Source organism: Lethenteron reissneri, chromosome 37 (genome assembly GCF_015708825.2).
Source record: "Lethenteron reissneri isolate LAM-NWPU_2019-01 chromosome 37, ASM1570882v1, whole genome shotgun sequence".
In the NCBI taxonomy this organism is placed as follows: Eukaryota; Metazoa; Chordata; class Hyperoartia; order Petromyzontiformes; family Petromyzontidae; genus Lethenteron; species Lethenteron reissneri.
Window position 1 is genome coordinate 14,156,439 of NC_083815.1, and position 16,597 is coordinate 14,173,035.

General features: G+C 44.2%; 1 protein-coding gene across 1 annotated transcript in view; it reads left to right on the forward strand.

Annotated features, from left to right (window-relative positions):
* Positions 1-354: 354 nt before the first annotated feature.
* The window catches only part of LOC133351533 (GTPase HRas), an 88,858-nt gene continuing 72,615 nt past the window's right edge, over positions 355-16,597 (forward strand). Inside the window, exon 1 of the mRNA XM_061566820.1 lies at positions 355-508. The gene's annotated coding sequence lies outside the window, so the exon portion shown is untranslated. The remainder of the gene's footprint in view (positions 509-16,597) is intronic.

Sequence of the window (16,597 nt, forward strand, 5' to 3'; positions counted from 1 at the left end):
GCCTGATAAAATACATCCAGTTGTTTATTTTAGATTGATTTCTTTACCTTTCTTATATTTTTCACTTCTATCGTGTTTTGTATTGTAACTTTCTGACCCGCCCCTACTGGACATCTTTGAAAAAGAGCTTCACATCTCATCGGATTCCCCCCAGTTCTGTATCAACAAAGATTCTAATTAAAAAGCGTTTCTCCCCCAGATAAGATGGCCGCTGTTTACACGTCGGTTGCGCGGGGCGGGGTCCCGCCGGCCATGTTTCTAGGGGAAGGCCGCCTCTCGCACACGTCACCAACCCGCGACGCGCGACTGGTGAACGCTGGCGGCTTCCCCTCGGCAAGATGGCGCCCCTCGTGTCCGCCCGCAGCACGTGACCCCGCCCGCGGCCTCTCTCCACTCACTACCTGCTGCGATACGGCGCGGCGACAGGCGAGAAGGCGGCGGCGGCGAGTGGCGTGAGAAGGAGGAGGCGGCGGAGGAGACAGTGGCGTGAGAGGCAGCGGCGTGAGAGGTGAGCGCTCTGCGCGGCGGCTCCAGAGGCGGAGCGCGGTTCTACAAGCCTCTCGTTCGCGCCTGAAAAGGAGCTCGCGCGTCGCGCTGCTGTGAGACAGCCGCCAGGGCGGGCGAGGCGACTTCCAACGCCGCCTGACGTGGGCCGCAGGTGGCAAAGGGAGCGGCGGCTGCGTTATCACCTCTCCCTGCGTGACGCTTACACCCGCGTCTCAACACCCCCACAACCATCACCACTGCCGCATCACATAATTACCACAACACCATGAACACAATCATTACCACCAACACCGCCACATCATCGCCGCCACATGTCCACTTTACCACATCACGATAATCATCACAACTACATTACTGCCACATGACCACCAATACCGTCAATTACACCACCAAGATCTCCATCACCAAATCCCATCTGGCTGAGGGGCCACTTGGCCGCCTCGTGTCTATGGAGTGGGGGGAGTTCCGGGAAGACGCGAGGCGACTGGCTCCTCACCCTCGCTGACATGCGGGGTTCCTTACAGCCAGCACATATAAGAGACATGCGTAGAGACAAGCAGACAAAGACAACCATATAGACATGCCAACAGCCATCTAAAATACAGACATGGAGGTATACAAAACATTCACTTACGGATAGAAAGACGAAGATGTACAAATATACACGTAAACAGACATGGATAGACGTATGGACATATAAAGACGTATAGACAGATATCTAAACATGCAGGAATATGCAACAACGTAAAGATACAAGGCATGGACCTATAGATATACATATACTGTACTTTAATTTATATCTATAGGCTGTAACATTTTCGTCAGTGGAGCCGTATGATATTGCACAAGGATACAGTTTGGAAAAAACCTTAGGGCTCATAAAGGTTACACATGTTATCTTGGTCGCATTACGCAAGTCTTAGGGATATAAAAGCCTCTTCAATGATATTGAAATCCAATTGTATTGTGTTTGCATTTAATTAACAAATGGTGCGGAGATATGATAAATCACGTCATGGGGCAACAGTATATCAAGAGTGAGTTTTGGACCAATTTTGCAATGGAATTGCTGTGCATCTCTGATGTGAGTGGCACTTTTGGTGGATGATACAATTTGAGTAAGAGAGAAGTTCTCATCGTATGAGCGACTATAACTTATTTTGTCTGTGATAGTATCCACAGGTAATATGATGAGTTTGCCTGGTAATCTTTAAAAACCCACAGATACTGGGCTGAAGTATTGCTCACAGTGATTTTTATTCGTGGAAGAAATGCGGACGAGGTCTGGTGTCGTGGTACAGCTGCGCAGCTGAAGCAGTATCGGCAGGAACTGAATGAAGCATCGATGTGATAAATGTCCGGGTCGTGAAGCTTTCTGTGACGACCTGATGTCCAGATCCACACAAGCTGACTTGGGGATGAGGACATCGGCACACTTAACCAGTGGGATCATTCTGACCGTGGGTGCAACCTGGTCATGATAAGTCAAAATGTCGCAAGCCACCCTTCCTCTGTTCTTGCGAGGTCAGTCGTACAGATGCCACAGCCTTAGTGAAAACTACCGATTCATTGTCCAAGATGTAATCGAGGGACCTCACTGGAACAACTGATAGGTCATCCTTCACCCATTTACAGGCCACTATCTCAAATAGGACAAAGTCCAGTGCATGAGTATCTCTCTTGTCAGTGACTCGTTGTGGCATGTTCCTATCACTGTTCATGCTTTTATCAAAGTTGTAATCGGCTACATTTACGAGAGCCTCCCAGGTATGAGGCTGGTCAGTCACTTTAGTGATGTTGCTGCTAGCCAATGCAAGAATTTCGGCCTGCTAAAGGTGAGTGCTAAGTAAATATTCTTCACTGAGCTTAATTATTTGATCTGCCTCAGAAGCAGATCATGCTTTCCCACCTGATGACAGATGCTTGTGTTGCGCCCGAAACGTGATTTATAAAATTTTATACCTACGTGACTTTACCGAAAGAACCGAAGAGTATCTGAATTATTTGGTATAGTATATCTTATCCGTATCTTCCACTACAACAACATAAAATCCAAAGCTTGATGTGGGAATCTCCCAGAATTTTGTTGGAGTTGACGTAGAATGATCCAATAGTATTTAAGGTGTTCACGGAGGCTGGGGCGGCTCAGTGGTGTGAACAGCGGCAGTGCGTTCTCGGAGATCCACGAGGTTAAGCGGGCATGGTCTGAATTCACGAGGAGACAATCTTGAAAGGGCGCAATATGAATCCTAAATAGAAGATAATCTCCTAAAAAGGGCAGTATCAGTTGTATGGCCTTAGTAGAGACCAGGTTGGACTTTGTCATGAACACCTTGAAGGAAAATTGGTTGTTTTGGCAACTGTTGGCACACTGCTATTCAAGCTGGCCTCTCTTCTACCAGGGTGTTATATAGTCCAACATGGACCCCTGCTCGCAGTTTGTCACGAAAATACATTTTCACAACCAACTGCGTTATCCATATTACTACATGCAAAGTCTTCCAGCATCCTCACATTCGCACTTCCTACTGACACCTGTGCTAAAGAGGCATTAGCCCTGTTCTTAACAGCTACCATCGGCTTGATTTACACACGTTAATTCTCCAATATGCATTCTCACCAAAAACAAAAACTGCAGTGCACCAGCTAAAGTTATATTGGACAAACCTGCCTTCCCCACGTACTCGTCTTTCAAGATTAATTGACCTATTGTGATTGCCGAATGTTTTGCTGTCTTTTACCTTTTACAGTTTTAGCAAATACGATCAAGAATGACATTAAATGAAGTAGCCAACAAACTACACCTTTGCAAATCGCTACTCAACTAAAAATCCTGATACCTCTCACTTAAAGTATCACGCAACTCTGAAGCTCATCGCAAACATAGCTATAAAATAAAGAACAACAATGTCAGAGCAGAGCCAGAACAGCAATGCGGGGTGGGCTGAGTGGCACAATATGCCTCATAGCAAGGATAATTTTCTCCAGTAAAATAATTTTGGCCACTGCAAAAATGGTATGTGTGTATTGAAAACTGTTTTTTCACTCACCAGGTATTTTTTGTGTAATTATTATTCTGCTTGTTTACCGAGGAAGGCCTCATTCAGTCGATAGACTGTTTTTCCGGAGGGTCCTGCCCAGTTTTTTCGCATTAGCGGACAATGTTGCTACAGTGTGTAGTCCCAATTAAATAATTTGCAGGTAATTTTCCAGCATTGAGATGTTTGGCCAATACCAGTTCCAATGGGCTTTTTTTTATCTATGGTAGGAAACTGGAGAATCCATAGGAAATCCATGTAAAATAGTGGGTGAACATACAAACGCTCAGGAATCTGACCCAGGGGCTTCCTGCTGCAAGGTCCGAGTGTTACCAATGCACACCCTTAAACACAAGTTTACTTCCCTGCCATGGTTGACATCAACGGTGAATGATATCTGAACAGGCCATGGGTCCATCTTCCTTAAACTAACCCGCACTGACTACCGTGTTGAAGTGTGGTCACGTAACCACTACAACCCACACAATATAAGGAGGCCCTCGTCCGGCAGGGGATTTATGAAGCATGTAGAATAATTGAAGTTGCCATGCTAGGAATACACGTGTAGGTTGCAGGAGGGCAGGCCACCAAGAAGGGCACTGGAGGGGGCAGACATTATCGCCAGATGGTAAGATACTCTTGAGAGTGGACCTTGGGGAGCAGCTGTGAACTTTACAACTGTCCTATAAAGCAAGAGGGAAGAAGGCAATGGTGACGTGTGGTGGCATCAACCGCATTAGCCTTGATCACCTCCCGATCGTAACATTTTTAAGGAGCATTTATTCACCCAGGGAAGTACTCTTCAATACTTTTTTTATCTTTTACTGATTGGCTCGGCCATGGCTTGGCTCAGGCCTGGCTCAGACCCGACTCATGGATATTCTGAGCTTGGCTCGGATTATGCTCAGATCCATAGTGATTCAACTTAACCATAGTTTTGAGCCTGCTCACTTGAGCCAAAGCCAAGCCATCGCTTAAATAAGAGGGTAACGTGTATGCTGTACATACCCGAACTCTGAAATCCTCTGCATCGGCACTGCTCGTGAACTCAGACCTGCTCATGTGAACCCACAGTGTGGGCACGACACAGTAACTTGTGCTTGTCGGGGGCGCCAGCGCACCGCAGGACTCAATGACAGGCAGGCGATTGCCCGCACCATCATTAAGGGGAAGTCACGTGACCGGCTGCTAAAAATACTTTAACAGATTGGCATTGCGGTCGAGCCAAGGAGAGGAACTGCGTTCATTTTCTTGCTCCTTACATCAGAGTTGTGGCTGATGCTGTTGGCACCAACGTGGAAATTTAAGACGACTCTGGTACGTTTTTGTTGTGCGCCAAATGCACTTCTTTGATACAGTTTTAAGTTGCCATGTCTTCTTTTTTTCTATGGCCTATATAGAGCAACCATCAGATAATCATTTGTGAATGATTTTGCCATTCAATTAATGGTTTGAGAGTTGGTAGAATTGCAGAATCACCCACTTCCATCACATGTATACTTGGGGCAGTGTGGAGTTATAGTCAATGGTTTGGAGTTTAGCACCACAGTTGCACACAGGTGAGTCTTTGATTCTTTTTTTTACCACTTGTGCATTGGTTGTCCATGTCTTCTATGGTTTGTGCTGGTTCGGTTAAGCGTTGCCTATCGAAGTTGGAAGCCAAGCAGTGTGGTGGTGGGGTTGGGGATCAGACATTTTGTGGGACTTGTTGCTTGAAGCCCATGTGCTCGTGTCATGCAGAGTTTGCGCGTGGTTCTACAACGGCTTTCAGGATCCCAGACGTGGCCGCGGGATGCAATTTAGATCGTCCTTGATCAACAGGTTTGGGTCGACCGCCATTTATGCACATTGCCAAAATATAGCCATGGTTGCACAACGCAGTGAAGTGATGTGATCCTTCCGCAGGTGTGATGGATGCACTTGCAAAACGGACACACAAGAAGTAATTGACGTATGTGTATTACAACTACTTACAGAGAGAGAATATTTTTTGAATGAAATGCATGCAGACCATTGCCGTGTGAACAGTGGGCAGCATTTTTTTACTGGAGTGAAATTATCCTTGGCAGTGCTGTCAAACTCAAGGTGAAATGCACCTAATAGCAGAACTGTCGCACGTGCAACATTCCTCACCTTCAAGATGTGTTGATAACAATGTGACCAGTTTGTGACTGGAATCCAGCAGACTGCCCTTGTCATTAATCCAATATGTGGTGTCATGGTCCATGTTGCCAAATGTTATAAATTACACGATAATTACTCATTTGGGATGACACGTGCAATATCGCCTCCTACTATGAAACTGCTTCAGTTTGTCTCAAACAGTGCCTTAGGGCTGTCCTTGCGCTATAAGCATGGCGCGAATCCGAAATCGTACTAAATCACAATTCTAACAATGTTTCCCATGAGCTGCAAAATCAAAGCGGACATCACTCCCAGTCCTTGGTAACTGAGCCGTTATGAATATGTGGGTTAAATATGAGCTGCGACGGCCAATGTGGAACCAGCAGTCGTGGTGGGGTTGTGTCAAACAGCAAGGACCCCACATGCCAAGCTGAACACAGGTGTCTGTCAGCGGTTTTCAGGGGAAATTCGTTAACGTCTGAAAACAGTTACATGAGCTATCACTTTTTCACAAATCCAAAGAGCAATGAAAATGAGAAGAACAACAATATCCTTCCAAAAACATTTGAAATCGCATCCCTGCCAAACACAACACTGCCAAGTTTCATGTACAGATGCAGTAGAAAGTGAATCTTGTTTCTGTCTATTCACATTCATCACTTGACAGTGAGCAAGCACAGATACGTGTTTTTATTTATAATATTAATAACAATGATTGTTTATCTATGGAAACCCCACAGTTTCCAAGCCTTTTTCTCAAAGGTACAGCTTTTGGATGTTATCGTCCTTTAGTATTTTTTAGTGAGAGGACAAACTAGGATGCCCAGAGAAACCCAATCGTGCAAAGTGATAACGTTCCAACGACGCTGCGCAGAGACGTCGACTGGCTTGCTGTGGCTGTTCTCTGTGCGCACCCCCTCGGTGTCTTTTGCACATAGCAGTTCCATCTAAACAAAAGCTGCTGTCAACGTTGCTTGCAAGTAACTTGGTCGCAGCAATGTGTGATTGTGCGTACGTTTCACTCGCCATGCTGCCTACTATAATTTGTGAAAAATAACCTCAGTGGGCTTTACCTGATAAGAAAGAAAATACTTCAGTTTTACTTGTATATATTTTAAATCAGTTATTTACCTTTCCTATACTTTGCACTGCTATCGTCTTTATGTATTGTTTGTTGTAACATTCTGACTCGCCCCTAGTGGACATCTTTGAAGAAAGAGCTTTATCACTCATCGAAATCCTCCAGTATAAATAAATATTCCTTTCCTGAAACGTGCAGCCTTCAGACATGAGCGGGCTTTGGTACTTCCAGTCCTTTGTTACAGAATCCCAAAAGCGCAGTGCCTTCTCATTTTCATGTAAAAGAGACGGCATGTTTACAGTGTTCTGCTGTGATCTGTGGAGAGAATGCGAGCACTGGAGAAACACGTGCTGGAGTATTCTCCGCTGCTTGACGCTTGCTCTGCGATCTGCGGTGTGGCCCTGGCCGAGCGAGACGCCGTGTGCTCTCCAAGTGTGGCCCCTGTTCCTGCAGATACTTGGCACACTTGCCAGTTCCTTCTGCGTCGGCACCACTAAACCACCCTGGCAGAGTAAATTAGTAAACAGGTATGGCTTCTTCACATATCTGGCCTGCAACATCTGGAATTCCATCCCTGCTTCAAGTCAATATGCTTTTACGCATCCCATCAGCCACAAGGCCATCTGAGAGTGCACAATTTCAGAAGCATTTGTTCAACACTTGCAAAACTCTGGACTGGTTTGGACATTCAGTGTCTTATCAGCAGTCAGGCTTTGCTTGGAACTGATGCTGGTACTGCCAGAGGTTGTAGGCAAGGAACTGAGTCTAATCCACTGCTGTATAATCGTATTTGTTGGATTACAAGCCTGTGTGTGTGTGCGAGGCCTCCACCCGCTATTAACTACCTTGCCTGGTATACAGCAGGTCGTGGGTTCGATCCCGACCCTGACGCCTGTATATTTGGAGTTTGCATGTTCTCCCCGTGGTTGCGTGGATTTTTATCCGGGTCCTCCGGTGTTTCCTTCCACATTTAGAATCAACGTGCGTTTAGAGTATTTCGAGTATTTAGCTCCTTTCCACACATGATGAGTCGCTTCGTTGAGCTATCATTTGTGGCCAGATCGCTTGTAAAAAATAGCTTTCTAGCTCAGTGGGCCTTACCTGATGAAATGAAAAATATTTTGTTTAGTTTAGATACCCATGTATCGATGGTATTGATAGTTCAATTGGAATGTGCAATTTTATTGAGGGACTGCATGTTGTCTGGGTGTGGTCTGGCACTGTTTTTGTTTTACTGCCTTGCCCAAGCTTGCATTTAGTGTTGAAAATTCGGCAGGAATTGTACTTTTGCAATTTGTACCAATATACGTTATTCATATTAATTTATTTTTAGTGACTTATCTTTCCTATACTTTGCACTCCTATCGTATTTTTGTATTGTTGTAATGTTCTGACCCACCCCTACTGGACACATGTGAAATAGAGCTTCATAGCTCATCAGATGCTCCACGATAAATAAATATTCTGATTCTATGGATAACGGTACATAGGACAGATGGGTTAATCATGCAGTCGTACAGATTGCTTGAGTGTTATTTCATGCGTGGACTTTATTCAGTTTTTTTGCACATGAAAACTATGCAATTGGTAATTAACTGTCCCAACAATGACTGTCGATTCAATGCCTAGAGAGAGGTTTCATCAATAAAATTTACAGTGTTTAGCGTCTACATTTATAAAGCATCTTAAAATGCCACACATGTCATTGTACGTAGCATAAATAAAAACGAGGAACATTTAAAATAATTCTAACAAAAAATAACATCACACGTCGGGCAGATGGTACAGTGAAAAGCCGCCCCGACAACCACAAGCTCGCATTGACTGTGAGTGTACTGTGGTGATACATTACTATAAGAATCACAACCTCGCATTGACAGTGAGTGTACTGTGGTGATACACTACTGCAACTACCACAACCTCACATTGACGGTGAGTGTACTGTGGTGTGATACATTACTACAACAACCATAACCTCGTTTTGACAGTGTACTGCGGTGATACACTACTGCAACAATCACAACCTTGCATTGACAGTGAGTGTACTGTAGTGATAGATTACTACAACAATCACAACCACTCTACATTTACTGCAACGTTGGTTGGACATAAATCCAGGGAAGAGAATAAAGGATTAACTGAGGTGTGAGGCTAGAGAGGTAGGGACGTTGGGGAGAGTGCTACAGTTGTAGGTAAGTATGTGGTATAATTTTGCTTGTTTGCTCAGGAAAGTGTCACCTAGTCTCAAGACTTTCAGGGGGGTACTGCCAAGTTTTTGCAATAGGGGGCGGCGCTTGCTGTGTGTAATCATAATTGAGTAATTTTTTTTTTATCATTGTTTCGCTTTGGGATGTTTGGCCAATACCAGTTACCTTGTGTGGGTTATTCTAGCTATGGGAGGAACCCAGAGGAAACACATGTAGAAGAGGGGGGATAACATACAGACTTCCCACGGAAAAACGCGTAAGTCAGGCATCGAACCCAGGCCCCTATTTTCTGCGAGGCACAAGTGTTACCACTGGTGCACCCTGCTGCTGCTACCGTGCGTCTGCGTCCGACGCCCCTCCCCACATGGCGGTTCCATCTTTGGTATTGATCCACCTCCCAGTATTCTCTTACAGACTTCTGATATTACGCTCACTAAGAACATCTGTAACCTTGGTGTTATTATTGATCTAGGGCTGTCTCTCTGCTTCTCTTTAAACTTTGCAGGATCTCTTACCTGCATCTGCATATTCTCTCAAATGCGCAATGTCCTTACCCCATATGTTGCCGAGACTCCAAATCATGCTTTTGTCACTTCTCAGGCTGACCCCACCTACTTCGTCATCTGTGGCTGCCCCAAATCCGGCAATACCTTAGATCCGTGTTCCACCGGTGACATGTCAAACTTTTGCAGAGAGCTCAAGATGCAAGAAGATGACAGAATGGATGTACACAAGCAATACAGATTTAGTGAGATGAGGCAAGAAAGATAAGGACAAGAGCTAGATATGTAATCATAGAGATGGAGATGTAGTACGATTCGATGAGATATACACGTACAAGTGATATGTTGTGAGATGAGATTAGAAGGTAATAAACAGAGATGAAGAGTAATGAGACGGCTACATGCGAGATGAGAGAAGATAGATAGTTGAACTAAAGTTGTAGAGATAGAAGACCGAGAATAAGATATATAAAGAGATGGCGACAGATACAATTAGGAGACAGAAGAGATAGGGGGTGCATTTAAAACAGATAGAGATTTTCCGATGAAATAGAGCTGCATTGAGACAAAACAGAATACATAGGAATATATATGTTCACGATAGGAGAGTGCTGGTCGAATCATTCGAATGCTAGAGGAGCGATGTAGACATGCCATCATAAGCGAGAGAAGAGAGATTTACTCAGAAGGTATTTACGAATAATCTGAGTGAAGAGATATGCACAGGGAGGAGCGCTTGTGGGTGATGGACTCACTGGAGGCTGCAGCCCCCCAGGGTTCCACCTCCACTGCCCCCACAAGTCATGCCGACACAGACCAAGATAAATTAATTATTTAACAGTAATTTGATGTATTTAATTATTATTTTAAATGTATTTACCCAGGAAAGCTTCACTGAGTTTCGCGACTCATTCTCAGGAGGGTTCTGCCAAGTTTTCACAGCAGGGGCGATATTGCTTATGTGTGTAATCCCAATTGAGTGATTTGCAGGTGATTTATAGCATTGGGAGGTTTGGCTAACACCAGTTACATTGTGGGATTTTTTTCGCTGTGGTCGGAAACAAACGTATCAACATCGCCTGCACCATCAGGGCATTTCGTTTGGCCTGTCATGATCAATTCCCGGCCATTCCTTTCGCACCCATTATAAATTCTCTTTCCTGTTCACAAAAACTTTCCCCAGGATTCTCCTACCCAGCCAGGGCCAGCAAGCATTGTGCTTTTAGAGTTGCAATACTGGTTTTTATATTTCTAACGCCTCTTTCCAGTCCCATATTTTCCCTCCTAGCGCTTAAATTTCGCCAAGTGACACCTCTATTAAAGCAACCTGCCTCTGCCCCCAGAGACCCTACAAACGACTGCCTCATCAACCATCTCCATAGTGTCATGAGTATGTATCCATGTATATACATACATAAAACCATCTCCAAAGTGTCTTTGAGTGCTTCATCCTTATCAGAAACAAAGATGACTTCGCTTAATACCCCATTGTCTGCCCTCGTGAGTCTGTCGACTGCCTGGCCCACTCTACCGAGACTTGACTTTCAAGATCGCTGACGACATCCCGGTCTTTATCGACTCTGGTTCCACCGTCGCTGTCGTCTGCCTCGACATGTTTTCCGCCTTCGTCACTTTAAATCAGAAGACTTTGATTGAGCTCTTGGAATCCGATTTTGACATCAGCAGCAGCTCTTTAGTGGCTCACATCGTATCTCTGTGACAGATGCCTAGACAAGGTCAACAAGTCCTCAACTATCACATCCACTGCCGGCATCCATCAGGATCCATCCTGGGTCCTTTACTTGGTTCGGGCTATATCTCCCGAAGTGGTCACCTGACCAACAGTCACGGCATTAACTCTCACACCGACACCGGTGACACGCAATTAGACTCCACTTGAACCTCCACTCAGAGCCCACTTAAATTTTCCAGTGGTACATCAACATTACAGCACTGGTTTTCGTCAAATCAACTATTACACCCTGAGAAATTAATATATTTTTTATGTAGGCACCAACATCTCATTGCTGGCACCACCATTAGTCAAATCAAACCCTTGGTATCACCTTGCACTCTACGTTCTCACTCGACAATCACATCCTCAACACAATAAAGATGTGGCAATTATCATCTCAGGGATTTTTATCACATTCACACAATGTTGACCACAGACACTGCAAACTCTGCGGTTTTCAGCATAGTCGACACTCAACTTCATTATTGTAATGCCTTCCTTACTGGAACATCATAAAAACACCTCAACAAACTACAGCGGCTTCAAAACAACCTGTCAAGCGCAGTTCTGGTAATTAGGCACGGCAATATGGCTTCCACGGCTTCACTAAAAGCGTTTCACTGGCTCCCCATCCAATCACGGATACATTACATCGCTATGCTGTGCCACAGAGCTCCCTTTCAAGGTGTCTCTCCACACCTCCCCACCCTTCTCCACCAACTACAACAAACTGCCGCATCTTACAGAGCACGTTTACACATCTACACATCTGCTCCTTGACCCCAGCACCAGGACCGTTCTGGCAGAGAGTTCCAGATAGCTGCTGCAGCTATCTGGAACTCTCTGCCAGAACGGTACATACACAGCACATCGCACATACACAGCATCCAATCACCACCCAAAGCAACAGGTCAAGCCTCACCTGTTCAGCTTCTCACCAGTTCAGTGCCTCACCAGTTCAGGCTCTCACAGGTTCAGACTTGTTTTACAAGGGATTGTGAGCTCCGTCCCTTCGCCTCCACATTCTCAATGAAACAATGTGTCCGATTTGTGAAATTTGTGCACGTTTAAATTGTGTTATAAGGTTATTATTAAAGGTGGTATAGCAAGTAGGGGTTTGCCCTAGCTTTGCTGAATTCGGGTACTCAACCAACAGGCACACCTGAATATGTATGTTGAACTTTTTTCGCACCGTACGTAGCCAACCGTGCTAATATATGTAATTAGAGGTGAGCTTCAAAACTTCCCTGCCACATTCCAGAATCAAACTGCAAATAATTATCAGAGAAGTGTGTTCATTGGTTTAGCTTCAGGGCGAGATACAGCATCTGATCTGAGGTTAAATTTTAGCTCGTTTCCATTTTTTGTAATACATTGAATTTGTGACTAACTTTGCTGGATTTTTTAAAAAGCAAAATACATTTGAGTTTTTTTTGTTTAGGTCGTGTAAATAAAAGGTGTGTCGTAAACACTCTACGACCCCATACAGCCAATTCATATTTGTTTTCAGCACCACTAGTGTGGTTGCTGGAGAGTGATCTCCGGCATCATCTGCTTGTTTACAGAAGCTCACATCTCGAGATCTGACCTGTTAAGCAGTAATAATAAAACTGGTATGCTGAAGCAGTAATGAAAGAGAAATACATTTGGGCATGTCTTTACGTCACACTTTTATTAATTGACTGTGTTCGGGTGAAGGAGAGTTTATGACAACATTTTATTTACACGACCTACCTCAAATTACGTATAATATTGGTGATAAAAGCCTAAGTAAAGCACAATTCTTGCATTTAATCAAAATATTTTTTTAAATATAAACACATTCCAAATGTTTCGTTACATTTTACGCAGCGAGATGCATTATCTCTACGAGCTTTCACCTGTTGGAATCAAGGACGTGATGGCCAATGGAAGGGGGCATGCGTGGGGGCATTGAGCGTAAAATGGGGGGAGGGGGGCTTTGGAGCGGTGCTGGCTGCCTTGTAGGGAAAGGAATTCTGAATGCAGTGGGCTCATTAGTACCGCGTAATCACTGCAGGGCCTAGTGGCTGTGCTTGCCTATGAACCATCGGCAACTGCTCGTGTCCACAAGTGGAAGAGCCTTGCCCGAGTCGAGGCTCTTGTCAGGTGTGTCTCGCCAAGTTTTGTTTGCTGTAGGGGGCAATATTGCTACGTGCAATGCCAATTGAGTGATTTGCCAGTCTGAGCAGAATTTTCTAGCGTCTTAACCCAGGTTTATATGAATGTAATGGTGGAGATGAGGTAAATACAATAGATGACAGAAAGCAATGGGCAAATCTGTGATGCGTGAATTCGGTGAAGGCGAAATTGACAGTAAATGATGATGGATGGTTTGAATGAATGGGGAATGAGTAATAGCCATATAATGAGAATATGAAGAGGGAACTGTAACGGTGGTGATTGAGGGGGAGATTAAAGGGTTGTGGGGTAAGCTCGACATAATAAGTGAATTTTGAGTGAGGAGTGGAAACTAGTGGGTGGAGAGGTGACTTAATGTGGAGGGGAAGTTTTTTCCAGTGAAGGGCGGTGAGACGAGAGGGGCGAAAGCGTGATTGAGCACAAAGAGGTGGAACAGAGAGACAGCCAATACCGGTTACATTCTTCTTACCGGTTACATTGTGCGTTGTTTTATTTAGCTGTGGGAGGAAACCAAAGAACCCTGTGGAAACAAATGCAGACCAGAGGGAGACCATACAAACTCCACACAGAAAGCCACACGAGTTTGGAATCAAACCCAGGTACTTCATGCTGTGAGGCACAAGTGTTACCACTGCCAAATTTGTAGGTTTGGTGTCACCTGTACATATTATGCAGAAGTTATAACATCAATGACAATTTCCATATTTAGCTCTTGATACTGGTTTGGCCTTTCAACATTTTATTTACAGATGTGTATACGACATTGGAACCAAATCCCATTAATTTCTAAGTTATGACTTATTTTTTTCAAACATCTATCCGTTCAAGCTACAAGTGTTTTATTTTTTAAATAGCAAAAAAGAGAATTTGGGATCGAACTATGGTGAAGTGAGGGATGGAGGGGCGTGTTCTAGGAGATCGTATGTCTGCTTGCATCTTGGAGTCTTTTCGGGTGTTTCCTCTTACATGTCTACATTCAATGTCAGAGTGTGGCTCCGTCTGAGCTCCATCAGAGTAAATAGCTTAAGGAAAAGAACCCCATATTTTTTGTAATTCACCAGTTTTCATCTTGGGATATCAGATGTTAACTACCTCACTTAGTATACAGGAGATCGTGGGTTCGATGCCAACCATGACGCATGTATATTTGGAGTTTGTATGTTCTCCCCGTGGTTGCATGGATTTTTCTCTGGTTACTCTGGTTTTTTTTCTCCACATTTAGAATCAATATGCATTTCGAGTATTTGGCTGCTACAGTGAGGGAAAAAAGTATTTGATCCCCTGCTGATTGTATACGTTTGCCCACTGACAAAGAAATGATCAGTCTATAATTTTAATGGTAGGTTTATTTGAACAGTGAGAGACAGAATAACAACAAAAACAATCCAGAAAAACGCATGTCAAAAATGTTATAAATTGATTGGCATTTTAATGAGGGAAATAAGTATTTGACCCCTCTGCAAAACATGACTTAGTACTTGGTGGCAAAACCCTTGTTGGCAATCACAGACGTCAGACGTTTCTTGTAGTTGGCCACCAGGTTTGCACACATCTCAGGAGGGATTTTGTCCCACTCCTCTTTGCAGATCTTCTCCAAGTCATTAAGGTTTCGAGGCTGACGTTTGGCAACTCGAACCTTCAGCTCCCTCCACAGATTGTCTATGGGATTAAGGTCTGGAGACTGGCTAGGCCACTCCAGGACCTTAATGTGCTTCTTCTTGAGCCACTCCTTTGTTGCCTTGGCCGTGTGTTTTGGGTCATTGTCATGCTGGAATACCCATCTATGACCCATTTTCAATGCCCTGGCTGAGGGAAGGAGGTTCTCTCCCAAGATTTGACGGTGCATGGCCCTGTCCATCGTCCCTTTGATGCGGTGAAGTTGTCCTGTCCCCTTAGCAGAAAAACACCCCCAAAGCATAATGTTTCCACCTCTATGTTTGATGGTGGGGATGGTGTTTTTGGGGTCATAGGCAGCATTCCTCCTCCAAACACAGCGAGTTGAGTTGATGCCAAAGAGCTCCATTTTGGTCTCATCTGACCACAACATTTTCACCCATTTGTCCTCTAAATCATTCAGTTGTTCATTCGCAAACTTCAGACGGGCATGTATATGTGCTTTCTTGAGCAGGGGGACCTTGTGGGCGCTGCAGGATTTCAGTCCTTCACGGCGTAGTGCGTTACCAACTATTTTCTTTGTGACTATGGTCCCAGCTGCCTTGAGATCATTGACAAGATCCTCCCGTGTAGTTCTGGGCTGATTCCTCACCGTTCTCATGATCATTGCAACTCCACGAGGTGAAATCTTGCATGGAGCCCCAAGCCGAGGGAGATTGACAGTTCTTTTGTGTTTCTTCCATTTGCGAATAATCGAACCAACTGTTGTCACCTTCTCACCAAGCTGCTTGGCGATGGCATTGTAGCCCTTTCCAGCCTTGTGTAGGTCTACAATCTTGTCCCTGACATCCTTGGAGAGCTCTTTGGTCTTGGCTATGGTGGAGAGTTTGGAATCTGATTGATTGATTGCTTCTGTGAACAGGTGTCTTTTATACAGGTAACAAGCTGAGATTAAGAGTACTCCCTTTAAGAGTGTGCACCTAATCTCAGCTCGATACCTGTGTAAAAGACACCTAGGAGCCAGAAATCTTTTTGATTGAGAGGGGGTCAAATACTTATTTCCCTCATTCAAATGCAAATTAATTTATGACATTTTTGAAATGCTTTTTTCTGGATTTTTTTGTTGTTATTCGGTCTCTCACTGTTCAAATAAACCTGCCATTAAAATTATAGACTGATCATTTCTTTGTCAGTGGGCAAACGTACAAAATCAGCAGGGGATCAAATACTTTTTTCCCTCACTGTATAAATTTCCACATGATAAGCCACTTCATTGAGCTATCATTTGTGGCCAGGTCGCTTCTGAAAAAGAGCTATATAGCCCAGTGGGCCTTACCTGGTAAAATACTAAAATAGTATAGTTTAAAATAGTTTAGTTGCTGCAGGATATTGTGCCAAAATTTCATGGATGGAAATTAGCATTTTTTCAAGGTGTTTAAGATCGTTTTCCTTGCTGTGATGTATTTATTTTTAACAAGAATGTTTTGCTGTTATTTTTTTCGGTTTTATAGCCCGAAAGGATAGGTTTCTGCCATTTATCCTGTTGAAATGAGATGTTATTTTTGAGAGGAAACTCTTATGTGTGGGTGAGTGAGAAACGCACGTTCTTCTTTTTGAATAGTGCCTGG